We start from the raw sequence: 14,064 nt of genomic DNA, 5'->3' as shown, positions 1-14,064 counted from the left end.
CTTTATTGGACATTTAGTGGCAGAGAGGAAACAAGGGGTGAGAGAGAAAGGGGTATGACATGCAACAAACATCCCTTGCTGGACTATAACCAGGGACGTTAAGGGCATATGGCATGTGCTGTAACCACTCTGCTGTGAGGACACTCCGGCACGAGTAGATTTTGGTTCAAAGCAGAAAACATTTGAGGGAAAAGATGAGAAACCAGTCCAGAATGACTCGGAGATGACTGTCATAATGTCTAAATCTGAATAAGCACTGATGATGATAAAACACAACAATAAAGAAAGCAGAAACAGCCAGCTTGACAGTTGTGAAGCAGCTTCAAGTCAGTCAAAACCCAAAGTCACATTTTGATATGAAGAGTTATTCAAAGGTATCAGATACAAGCAGCGAGTGAAGGACTGCAGTGTGAATTGAGTCTCTGCGCCTGGGATATTAAATCTTCTCTTCACTGGCAGCTGCCTAAATGGATGAGTTTGGAGACCTTTTCAATAAACTGTTAATGTTCTCAGCACAAACCTCGGTGTCCTTGTGTCCTGTTGGCACAGACTGGGTGGATTTACACTTAAAATATTCACCACTTACTTTCTTTAAGTTTTTAACTGAGGGCTTGATTTGAGGTCATTCTCATTTTCCTTCATAGGCTCGGAAAATAATGAAAAACTGGATGGCGAATAAAATATCAACCGATGGAGACCTTGCAGGCCTTTTGATTGTTGTTTTTCTGCCAGTATCCTTAGGAGTTACATACAGTTATACAGCGCTGCACCTCATGATTAACATCCTATTCCAACACATCGGTGCCTTTTGCAGGAAGTAGTGTGCCTTTCATGTAGCATGGCAGAAAGAAAGGGAGTGGAGGTCTGGGTTGGTGGATGAATGTATGAAACAACAAGAGCTGTTACTGTCCTTCAAAGCAGCTGTCACAAAATCAGGTGTTCCTCATTTTGTTGAAATATAAGGTTTGCAAACCAAACTGCTTTTCGTTAGATCATTTTTAAATGTTATTTGTATAAAGAGAACTGCTCCGAATGAGGTGGGATCAAGTAAGGAATTTCCTTTAATGGCAATATTATCAATAATGTGAAGGCCTTATCCCAGTTATTTTAGCCTTTCTTGAGCCCAAACCAGAGGGGATTTAAACCTTGGCTCCCCCAACAAGTCAGGTTGACCCTATTATGGCTAATACCTAATTAAAATGTAGGTATACTATGCAGCAATTGTACATTGGTGTAGAGCAGGGAGAAAGAGTAGCAGAGGAAGCACTGAATCAAAGGAAAACAAAGTAATGTAACCTGGTTGCTATGGTATGAGTCCTAACCTCATATCTTCTTATTGGCTGGGGGCTACGCACCCACTGCCCAAAGGCTGAAGCCCTGAAACATCCTGAACACAGCAAAAAGATAAGTAAATAAGAAATTTCAGGCAGAGTGCAGTCTCTGCAGATACATACACATGTCTAGTAGGTCATAAGTGATGACTGAAAGGGACTACTTTTGTTTGAGTGTACATTGTAGGCATTGTACTGAATGACATAAGCATTACACTGAGGGATGGATCTCATACATAAACATATTTATCAGGCGGTTCCTTTGCCACCAATATAAAGCTGTGACCTTTATCATTAATTATCATATTTAATATGGTTTTTTAACAAAGAATAAAACTAAAAGTATGTTTTCTGTGTTGTACTAAAGGACATTTTTGTTACATGGGTTACTAGTGGGTGAAAAAGTGATATCATCAAATATTATACTATAAATAAATATAGATATTTAGTCACCTCACCACATGGGCAGTCTTCTAAGGGTCCTTTTCGTGATGTCACACACTGTCACATGATCAGCATGATGTCATATGTTTACAATGACTTTTACCGTTGTTACACTGAATGACATTGATGACGCACAAATTTTGGGACAGAAGTTATTCAAAATTTAAATGTTTTAAAGATAAAATATGTTGCCCACTATTCTATATATTTTTGCACACACTTACATACTTTGCCATGGGCGTTCATTTACATTTTAGGATGATTTTCTACATTTTAAAAACATTTTTGTCATTAGAATTTTATTGGGGACAGTTACACTGAATGACATTTTGACACTTTAGACACACACATACTTCTGGGTTAAAATATGGGTAAGAGTTGAGTGTTTTAATATTATATTTATACATATTTATTTTTTTTACCTTACATTAATGGTAGCACAATATCCGTGTCTTTTAATAATATGTTGTTGCTGTATTCTACAGTATGTTTGTGTTGTCTAATGATCTTCAGTGTATAATTATGTGCAAATGCAAAAATATAGAAAAAAAAGAAAAAGATAATAACTGCATTATTTCCCTAACCTTAATTATCCTGTAGTCAACAATTGGATGTTGGCACTGACCGTACTCCAGGCTTTTGCAAAATGGTATAATATTGCTGCTCCTGTCTGGTGATAGGGTTATGTTTCCCCCCTGATGTCATATTCCACTGTCAGTGCAGCCATGTACTGTAGAATTTAATTACAGTGATTCAAAGGAAATCACCCTCACAAAAAGTGTGTAAAATGCCCAGTTTGAGCTTCCACATCTTTTACAATTACCTTCCATAGGCCTGTAGCATCAGCCACCGATATTACTGGCATTGGCCACCTGTCTCACTAAGTAGAAGTTTCCTGTAATGTATCCACATGACTTATTTCAGCTATGCCATGTGGAGGTGAGCAACTTCTGAATCCTAACTATTTAATTTGACAAAGTCAGTGACTAAGGACCCAACTGGCCACCTGTAGCTGATTTATTTGGCTTTCCTCTCCACTCTTACATCTATTGTATTATGAAAAAAGGGAATTGGATGTAAAATCCCCAGTGGCCTGTGCTAAATTTACCTTAAACCAAATCACTAAAGCCTACTGGTGCTTGACAGTCTGGGCAGGTGTGCAGACTCCTAAGCAATATCCAAGGGAGACCCGCTAGCACTGCTCACCCTTTATGCATTCTTATTTATTAATCTGACTCACTCTCTCTCTCTCTACCGAAGGCTTGATCCACTGAAAGTCAAACTTTGCACTGCTAAAATGCCCCTTTTTTTCGCCTGTTTGTTATCAAAAAGCCTCCAGTTCCGAGAAATAAACACAGGGATTACTGGAGCTGTTATAGTTGACTTTGGTTACACTGTGAAACTGAATCTTCTTCCTTAATGGCATGCCACAGCTGCTCCTATCAGTATAGATTTCAAATACATGCAAGGTATGGACTTCACCGCTTAAAAAAAAAAAAAGCATGGTGTGTTTGGTGTTGACATTGACGCACAACACAATCACTGTGTGAGAACTCTTACCAACAGCGCTGTCTACTGAAGTGTTAACTGCCCTGACACTGCTGGTTTCACTGTGTGTCTTGACATGTCTTCCTGCGAGTCAATACCCCAACGCATATTTTTCTGTTAAATAAATAAAAAGCCTGAACGCGGGAATAAACACAAATTCTAAATAGGAGCTGACAGCACCACCGGTTTGGAGATGGAAGCTTCAGTATTTTTATTTATTTATTTTTTGCTGACAATTGCAGGCGGAGAAGACGACAGATAAGAGGTCTGGGTTTTTTTGGTGTCACAGCGTTCCTGTCTAGCATTGCAAGAGTCAGTGGAAGGCCCAGTCCCTTGAGGTTAAAGAATGCTTATTAAATGGCAGCACAAAGACAGCAGGCCACTCATGCGGACAGGGCATCTCCGGCATGAAGAAGGTGAAGGGGTTTAAGAGCAGAGATTGGTTCTTTAAATAATAATGATATCCTTTTGGAGATGGGGGGGTTATTGTTGTTTTGTGTTACAGTATGTGTGTTTCATGAGGCATAATGACACACTTCCAAGGAAATCTGGAGTGACTGCATCATATTCTTTTAAAAGCTGTAAAAAAAAATTGTATTTTTGCCAGAAATCTTCTAGCTGATGCGGTAGAAACTGTACATATAAAACAGTCCTTTTTTGTCTTTCTGGTGCCTTGGATTCTGGTGGGAAAGCACACATAAGGAACAATGTGCTGAGCCTAGGGAACAGATGGGATTTTTAGCTCTGATTTTACATCTAAAAAGGACAAAACCACAGTGCTGTGGTTTCACTCAGCTGTCAAAAACTGAGTGGCACCGCATTACATGGATGATTACCAATAATTCCCTTGCCGGGAGTCAACTGAAAAGCAGACAACGATGTAATTACAGTCCCCTTTGGCAAACTGCTTTGTCATACAACAGAATAATGATATGCTCTTTTGACACCAAACCAGTGTCTCCGGATTGGTCGGTAATGGCCCTGTAAATCAAAAATGCTACTTTTATAGAATCACACCTGGAGTCCAGACATGCGAGACAGGACAGGAAGTCGTGAAAAATCAGACAAGTATAAAATAATGCTTTGGCTGTGAAGCTGTAGAGCTCGTACTATGGTGCTTGATCTATGAGATCTATGACAGCTGTACTGTAGCGAAGAAGGGCACTCAAAGATACACTTAATAACGTAAAATGTTACACAGCAGCTGTGTGGTCTTTAATTATTATACAGCACACATACTCAAGAGGCAATTAGTAAGATTTTCAATGCCCCATAGCATAAAATTACCATAATATATCTGTGTGGGGGGTTGACAGGGATGTTGATTAGTACCAAATGACTCTGGCCAGTTGCTGGGGTTTCATACTTTGAAAATCACTTATGCCTGACCTGTGGAAGAAGATATACAGCCAGGATGTTGTAGCCCTGTTTTTGTATATGCAAAAATTAATATTTTATTTCCATTCCATTCACCTCTAAAGCCTTGATCTTACCGTGCTAATGATGTATGAATTTTTCACATCTGACAACACATAGCCTATGTATCTACTCTAAAGTCATTATGTGTCATTAACATTAACACTAGTACTGCCGGCATTCTAACAGCATTACAGGTGCCAGACCATCATATGTAATTTCATTGTAAGTGTTTAAAAGCACATCAATGCATTTGTTTGATGAAGTTACTAAAAGTTACATGAAATAAACAAAATATCACAGAGCAGGACAGCAACCTTTTCAATATCCCATGACAATTTACAGTTAGTTTTTTGTTTCAGTTTTGACCATCTTGGTGGTGCTAGTGTCAATCCCATGCCTCATTAATCTCCTTTTTTATGTGATTATAAAATGTTTCAAATTAATCTGATGGTAACGGGTTTTTATTCATAGAGATATTAAACAATCCCAATAAAAGTCGATGCAGTTTGTGTTTGCTTTGACTGCCTGTGCATCTTTGCATGCATGTCTGTTACTCCATTTTGTAATTTCTGGCAGCAAATTTGAGCACCTTGAGATTAAATGTACCAGAAATAGTGTATTTACTCCAAAACAGCATTTAGATTAACTGTAATAATTTCCATTGTTTCCTTTTTTAATTAAAAAAATCTATTTCATTCGGAATGTTGAGGGAATGTTGACTAATTTTGACATCTATTAGCCTTGAGAACAAGTGCATACTGAATGATCATTTGAAAATCCGACTCATCTCATAGGTTGACTTACATTCTAACTCTTGTCCCTGTATAACACCTAGGTTGTGTTCCAAGCTACTAGTTGTGATATGTACAGTACATGACACCTGAGAATGAATCAATATTTAAAATAAAGTATAACGTTTCTAACCTTGACCAATACATCTTCTCAGTGGACAACAACATGAAGTTCACTCATGATTATGTACTGACCAAAAAAAAATTGCCCTTCTTGACTAGAAAGTTGGTTATCTAAACACTTACTAGTATGCTGTTTGATATCTGCCACAAGCTATGTGTAAGTAGTGCTACTGTGGGCAGAGTCCAAGGATAAAGAGCACAAACACCTGAGGCAAGAATCGAAAGCTCCTGACTGTACCTGGACTGGACCTTCATCAAATCAACAGGGGCTAGGTAGAGATGGAGTAAGTGTTGTCATGAAGTTGCAGAGTCAGAAAAATTTGGGAAGGTTGATAGTAAACCTTGTTTCATTACTGTATCTCCAAACATAAACAGGGCATGGTCCAACAAAGAAGGGATAATCCACTACAACAAGACCCTGAAGTTAACATTTAACCTGTGGAGACACAGGCTGGCTTTATGGATGCCAATGGTATGGATGCTATAGTCAGTCTAAGGGTCATTTGGTCAGTAGGTCTACCAACACTTTGGTCCAGACTGAAATATCTAAACTACTGAATGCATTGCCATGGGATTGTGTACATTCATCATTCCCAGTGGATGCATCGTAATTAAACTAGTTAAACATTTGTGGTTTGTAAAGGATGAATCACAGTGAATTTGATGATCCCCTCACATGTCCTTTAGTGCCACTGTGAGGTTGCCATTTGTGGTGTGAAATGCCTTGGTGACCATTGGATGGATTTCCATAAAACAGGATGAAATGTTATCACTTTGGTGAACCCCATTATGGGGTCAAAAAATTAATTTAATTTAATTTGGCTTTGGTTTATAACCTAAGACCAGCAAAACTAATGACATCCCTATCATCAGCTGTACCTCAAACTAATTAGTACACTTTATCTTTTTAACGTGCTACACTAAGATGGTGAACATCATTGTGCATGTTGGCAAGACTCGTATTTATTATATAACAACGCCCACAGAAACCCAACTCTGCAACCCTATAGAACACTTTAGCATCTTTCAAGTTGCTGTTTTGTTTCTGACTCACAGCTCACATCAACTTTGTTTCCAGCCCTAGCAGACAATTCAGCAAAACCCCCTACCTGATGCTACTTGCCCAGCACTAAACAGCAGACAAAATTAGCAACTCGCTGGGGAACATAGTAGTATATATAATAAAACAGTGGATTATTTAGCTTTTAATGAGCCCTGTATTTCCCTCATGAGTTGATGACCAGGAGTATGACAAAAACATAAGGTTATAACATTGATCAGAATCTGTCCGACTTCCAGTAAGGTCGTTCTACCGATACTGCACTCCTGTTGGTAATTGGAAAAACTACATCTGTCATCTGCTTTTGACACAGTTAACCACCAAATTCTCCTGTAGACACTCACTAATTTTAGCATCTCAGGATCTGCCCTCTGCTGGTTTGTGTTCTATCTCTCAGAAAGATCTTTTTAAAAGTCTTTGAGTGTCTAAACCAAATGGCTTATCCACATGGGTTCCTCAAAAATCATCTCAGATCCAACACGTTCTCCACCCTGAATATCAGCCTCTCCCCTTAGGCAGGTGGTACAGAATCCCCTTAAGCAAGCGCAACCGGTTCAAAAACTCTTTTGTCCCCTTATCTATTAAGGCCCTTAACACCGGGAACATCATGAAGATTAGACCCCATCTATCTGAGCATAATATAATAATATCATGTATTGACTACTGCTACTCCTAACTGGCAGGTTCCCCACAAGTGTGTTCAAACCTCTGCAGATGATCCAGAACACTGCAGCACAAGGACATAGTCATTACAAGATAACTGTTTTAAATCCTTAGGCCTGCCCAAAGACACCTTTGAGAAGAGAACTATTTGGACAGGAGAAAAAGGGAAGGAAATGTACCTTCATTTATGTCTGGGTGGAAAATCCCTAAACAGAGTGGGCAGACTGCGACATCAATTGTCCACTACCCACAGTGCTATCAGAACATTTTCACCCATGTAGCTTGACACCAATTCACACCATGTCACGAGATTCTAATGACTATCACATAAGCATGTCTCTAATATATGGATTTTTCAAACCTCAGGGAATCCATACCTTTCAGCAGCGCTGATGAACCATATGAGATTTTGAGTATTGAAATGTCTTTAATGTCAGTTGGTTGATACCGAAAAACCTTGATATCAGAATATATACATATGTTACAGATCATTAATTTGAGTCTAGTAAGCCAAATCCACGTAAGAGAGACTATCTATGGTAATTGTAGTTCAGTTGTACAGATATGTTTTAATTCATTTTTCTTCATTCTTATTATCGCCATGAAGGTTATTTCCCTTTCTTTGTTTTTTTTTTTTTTTTTTTTTAAACTACAAATATGTCTTTGTAACTCCTGGAACATTGCTCTCTGAACTTGAGTTAATCCAAACATTCAAATGCAGGGCTGTACTTGGTTGACATATCTGTTAGTTTATTGAACTGTCTCCCCTTCTGTCTTCTGTGTATGATTACGATCTAGTTGTCAGAGCTGACCTAACCCAGTCAACAGAAGTTATGTGTTGTCATTACCATTCACATGCTGTCATGTTTTGCAAAACACAAATTAGTCATTGCTGAAGCTCTCTCACCCCGGACTGCCTGGCTCTGATGGGGGTGGGAGGTTCATAAGCTCCCTTTCTTCCTGTCTTTCTTTCTTTTCTTTCTTCCTCTCCCTGTCTCTCTCTCTCTCATATTGTGGACAGCAGCAGCCGAATTGTACACCAAGGTACCATCTATTGTGTTGAGATAATTGCCCATGAGTAGAAGCTCATCAAGAGGAGAAATTGAAATTATTTCCTCGTACTCAGGGACGGTGAACCGTGGAGTATAAAAGATGATGAATCTCTATATTTCCATGGGGATCTGCATACGACAGAGGTAGAATTGATTAGGTCGAATAGCAACAAAATTACACAGCAGAACTCTTCCTGTGCGCCTTTTCATCTCTCCTACAGCCATGGACTTTGTTTGCCTTCTAAGAGTTAAAGGTTGGGTTATGTATATTGCCGGTGCAGCGCAACACAGATTAGTTTCCTCCAATCAATCACAACCACAGCATCTTCCCACAAACATGCAACATATTTTTTTACTGCCGGTGGATTCAATTTTCCAAACACAAAATTAAACATCTTGTAAATTATGTTTATTGTCCCGTGTATTTCCCTCCTGCAATCAAATGCCAGCAGCCATTGCTCATGTGCTAATTGAAGTTGTTGTTTTTTTCTGTTATGTAAATTTCCAGAATGCTTAATTGGGGTATATATCACAGTTAGCATGCATTATTCCAGTGGCTTATTCTATCCTCAATGTAAACATAGTGTTTGCACTGTGGGCTTGCTCTGACGTATGTTTGCTGTTGGGCACATAATGTAGATTCATTCTGATGAAGAGAAAAACAAAACCACTTGCTTCTCTTGTCACACACACACACACACACACACACACACACACACACACACACACACACACACACACACACACACACACACATACATACGTTTGCTTGCTTTCATCCACAGAATATATAGACAAAAGAGGACAAAGTCTTGCACAAGGGTTTAAATAAGAGAACCCACCCCCTACAATAAATGAATAAATAAATAAATAAAATCTTTGAAATTATTCCTATTTACTTTGCTTGCTAATTCTGCTAATCATTTTCAGTCTCATATCTTTATACTGCCAGCAACAAAATGAAGAATTTTCTTATTCCTGTTATTATTAGATAACAAAATTTGAAAACCACGCTGTATGTGATCGGCTTCTGAGAAAAAGCACAAATACAGATGTTGATCTCATGAACAGCCAATAAGGTTGAAACATTGTTTGTTAAACAAATCCCAAATCATAAGAATCTTTGGATTGTTAGTTTTGCCAAGGCTAAGTGACTTCACCTATGTTAGCTGATGGATAGTTTTGTCACGGTTTGGTGCCATTGTGTTTGTAATGATAGACTAATATAAATCAGAATAAAAAACACTATCAAAAATAATACCACCTTTTTTTAAGCAGGCTTCATGCAAGAATTGAGGGCGCCAAAGTGGGTTGTCAGACATCATGTCTCAAATCATTCCTGGTGGTGTAATGTGCTTATTAAGGGCTTATTTCTGTGGAATCAGTATTTAGTATCAAAGTTCAACAAGAAATCCAGCTTTCAGCAGGCAGTGCTGCCATCAGACAGGGTTGTGTTTAAAGGGTGCAGCTCTTACATTTTTCTGGCGGAGACTGACTAGGAGACTGATTACAACACTTCATGTACAAAAATTTTAAATCACTCCTGGAATACACACCGAATACACAGTAATGACATGCACTGTAAGTGTATCTGAGGGAGGGCTTCAAGTGACTTGGTCAAGGGTACAATGATAAGTAGTCATTGAGGGAGTTACTGATTCATATTTCATTTTTAGATTTATGATTTCTAGATATTTTTGTTGTAAATAAAGTTGAAAGCACTTTTTTAGCACTTAAACAGCAATAATGGTTCATTTTTTTATGTTAAAAGAATGCTATATTTGAACTAATATTATATGTTCCAATTTCCATTGAAAAACAGTTTAATAGGCGTATTTTGAAATAATAATAGTAATGAACACATACATATGTTTGGGATATTTTAATTGTTCATGGTCATATGCGTCAAAGAGAATGACACATACAGAAATATGAAAATTGTTATCTAATTTGTAGTGTCCCATAAGTGCAAAATAGAAAACATGATCGTCTATGCATGATTGTAGCAGTTTAGAAACAGAACCATATGAAATGTAAACAGTAATTCTATAGGATACATTTCTTTAATTGAAAAAGCCATGTCATAATGGGCCAAATACAGGTATAAATATTCAAAAGAATGATGGCTGAATTCAATTTAGCTGCTTCAGTTTCAACGTCCCGCTATTACTGCTTTACGGGGACTCTTGAATAGAAGAGAGCAATCGTTAAGGTTATTAGTAACACTTTGACAAGTCAAAATGTTTGCCGTGAATATGATCTAAAAGACCATCCACCATTTTTTTTGCCCTTATGTTTTCTTTAGATTGACTTCCTAATTGTTTAAGGTACACAGACCCCACTGCCGTATGAGTGAAAATAATATTATTTAATCGCAAAATCAACCATTTTCCCACTTTAAATACGTTTTTCTTTTGATATATATCGATGAAATGGCACATTCAGTCGATAAAGGCTTTAAAATTAAATATCGGCATCAGGCTGAAAGGAACATTTCTGCTGATAAGACAGGCCAATTAGTCTCCTTCTCCTCTGCTGCCTAACTGTGGTCCCCATTGTGGACTGTTTCACCCTGACAGCCCTGATGCTCTGGCTTGATCCACACGGAGAGCCAGGGCTAGTTGGGAGGCTAGCAAAGGCTTGTGCTTCCTACCGGCCCTACTGCAGCAAACACTCTACTAGCTTCCTTTCTGATTAAAGTAGGAAGAAGCAACGGGTCTGTGTGGCAGTTGAGCAAAACTCTGAAAAAGCATCACGTTTTAATAATGTTAAAGGTGCAGTGGGTAGGCATTAGTGGCATCTAGAGGTGAGGTTGCAGATTGCAACAAACTGGTCATTTCTACCGCTCAAAGAGGTCGCTGTACAGCGCTGTGCTAAACATTCACACCATTCCATTTGTTTAAATAGATAGATAGATAGATAGATAGATAGATAGATAGATAGATAGATAGATAGATAGATAGATAGATAGATAGATAGATAAACTCACTTGGAAACACGAACTGGAGCAGAAGAAGGATAAATGCCAAAGAAGTTCTGGCAATGTTCCAGGACATGAGTGAGGGAGAATCTGATGGGGAAGAGATTAATGATCCATCATTTGAGAGAGAGCGTTCTGTTTCTTGATTCCCAGTATAATCAACTCAGTATTATCCAAAATTCGTTTTTCTTCTTCTACAATAAATAAATAATTTAAACATTTTTAGTTTTTGTTGACATTGTCAAAAATGTGATAATTCCACTTAGTTTATTACTGAGGTTGTATTAAGAGGTGGTGGTGTACTTGGGTGCATTATATTGAAAGGTGTTCCTAATATTTTGCCCTCCTCATGTATGTTAATGGAATGGACAAAATATTAGGAACACCATTCAATATAATGCATCCTAATACACCACAATCACTCAATAATGAACATTAAGCAGAATTTTCACCTTCTTTTTAAAAAATGTAGTATAAGCTTCATAAATGTAGAATTTATAGCAGAGCTGCTGTATTGGATTAAATTAGATTGCACAGGTTAGGCCAGTGAGTATCTTATATAGTTAACTTATTCTCTGAACTATATTTTATAGTAATAACAAGTTATATAGTATTATACAGTTAATTAGTGATATTCAGCTTCAGTAGCATCACGTTTTTGTTGAATCTGCCTCACTCTCTCTCTTCAGGACTGCTGAATGAGAAAGCCTGAAACGTGTTGCTATAGTAACGTCACAGTTACCTGTCTGAGGATTAACGTTGTTAATGATGACATCACATGGCGCTGTTTTCATTAGTTTTTCTGAGCAGGTTCTGCCTCAGATGATGTAGATTTATGTTTTAACCAGCGGTCTGTGTTTGTTTCCTTAAACTTAATATCAGTGTTAGCATGTCTGTGTTATGCTAGCGGGAGGTACAGAGAGAGCTACAGGTGTGTTCAGGGTCGAAGTCAGACAGTCGGACATAGCGGTTCCGGCCAGTCGTCCTGCAGTAAGCAGTAAGCTGTAAATGTGTGCGGGAATATAAGTGTTGGATTTGCGGGAATCAATTAAATTGTGTGCAATACCTGCAATCCCGCGCTGAAATTCAGGCCCTGATCATATATATATATTTATTTTTATTTTTTATTTTTTATTTTTTATTTTTTTAAGACGTTAGTTAAGGCGGCAGGCGTGTGTTGCTTAGGCGGCCGCCTTAACTGTAAAGTGCTGTGGGAAACCCTGCCATATACAGTAAACAAGTTTCAGTGGTAGTTGTATTTTATTAATCTGCTGTGAATCTCCTGGAGCTGCAATGTACACTTCCACAAAACTAGTCCTTCTTTACAGACTTAGGGATCACATTTGTGTTCTCACCGACCTGTTAGAGCCACATTGGGAATCGTATTTTAAGTGAGGCTGAAGATCACGTCCCCGGCCGTTTGAAATATGGCATTTGTGGATGACATCTGTGGAATCTGAGCACCTCTTCACCCAAGGGCATATCCCGATGCAAAATAAAGAGACACAGCTAAGAAATGAGTTGGCACGACCGCTCCTGCTGACTGCTCGGGATTTCACCGGAGCGCTATGCTGAATACTTCTCATTAATTTTGCTTTTGTAGCTCGCTTAATATGCTATTGACTGCATTAGTGAAGAGATTAATGTGTTGTTAAATTATGTTGGCTCATGGTGCTGTCCTGTGTTTAGATATACTGCCTCATCAGCTGCTCCAAGGATTATTTTCCATGTACAGAAGCTCATAGGAATTTTATGGTAGGCCGCCTTCAGCAATCAGATCTATAGACTCAGATGGGCAATCCTGTGCCAAGTAAGATGTGAGGAGAATTTTTGCTAGATCAGGCTGCAGACCCATCATTCTCACACTCTATCTTTTATTTTAAATCTTGTAAAAGATGCAGTAGTGGTAGACATAATAAGAAACATAAAAAAGACATCATTGGAAATGCGCCACTTGTACATGTCATAATAATTACGGCTGCTAGATGGCGCCTGTCACTATAACGTAACTATAGGTTGTTTTTAGTGCCTGACATGATGACCTATTGTGTCGTTTTTCTTATGAGTACAGGCTGCCGAAGAGATACAAGTAGAGGACACTCCATTTCAGCACATTTAGTCATCCACGAGAGGTTGCTCCTGTCTAAAACGATACAGAACAATCTAGATTGAGTCTTTAGAACTGCTTTGGTGTCTATACTTGCTAGACATTAAGCACACATTATTAGTTATTCCTCCCTGTTCCTCTCTACATTGAGGTTTGCAGGTGTGTGCTTTTACCCAACAAAGAGATGTTTTGATTGTGATAGGATCTGACTGGTGTGATGCCAAATATAAGGTGAAATCATTCTGCATCATTTTTCTTTTTTCCCCCCTCTAAGTCAGCAAGGCCATTCGCAGATGAATTGGAGTGAGCGGCTCCCTGTCTCTCCTCCCTTCTCTTTTATTGTTAAAAGCTGCTAGAACATTTCTTCCTTTCCCGTGCTCTCCGTCTTTGGTGGCACACCGTCACCTACATAGCCTTCATATAGCGAGACAGAAAGGTGACACAAGCAGAACTGAGAGCAAAACTGCTACCTTGCAAAACTGCTGGCCTGATTTGAAATGACTGGCGAGAAACAGATAAGGACAAGATACTGTGGGTTAACAGGTT

The 14,064-nt window shown here is 38.5% G+C and overlaps 1 long non-coding RNA gene across 1 annotated transcript in view; it reads left to right on the top strand.

Annotated features, from left to right (window-relative positions):
- The window catches only part of LOC134000075 (uncharacterized), an 82,286-nt gene extending 70,088 nt beyond the window's left edge, over positions 1–12,198 (top strand). Inside the window, exon 3 of the long non-coding RNA XR_009927396.1 lies at positions 12,101–12,198. This is a non-coding gene — a long non-coding RNA (uncharacterized LOC134000075). The remainder of the gene's footprint in view (positions 1–12,100) is intronic.
- The last annotated feature ends 1,866 nt before the right edge of the window (positions 12,199–14,064 follow it).

This window comes from Scomber scombrus, chromosome 1, assembly GCF_963691925.1.
Source record: "Scomber scombrus chromosome 1, fScoSco1.1, whole genome shotgun sequence".
In the NCBI taxonomy this organism is placed as follows: Eukaryota; Metazoa; Chordata; class Actinopteri; order Scombriformes; family Scombridae; genus Scomber; species Scomber scombrus.
Note: the sequence above shows the minus strand (reverse complement) of the source record. Positions and strands in the feature narration are given on the sequence as shown.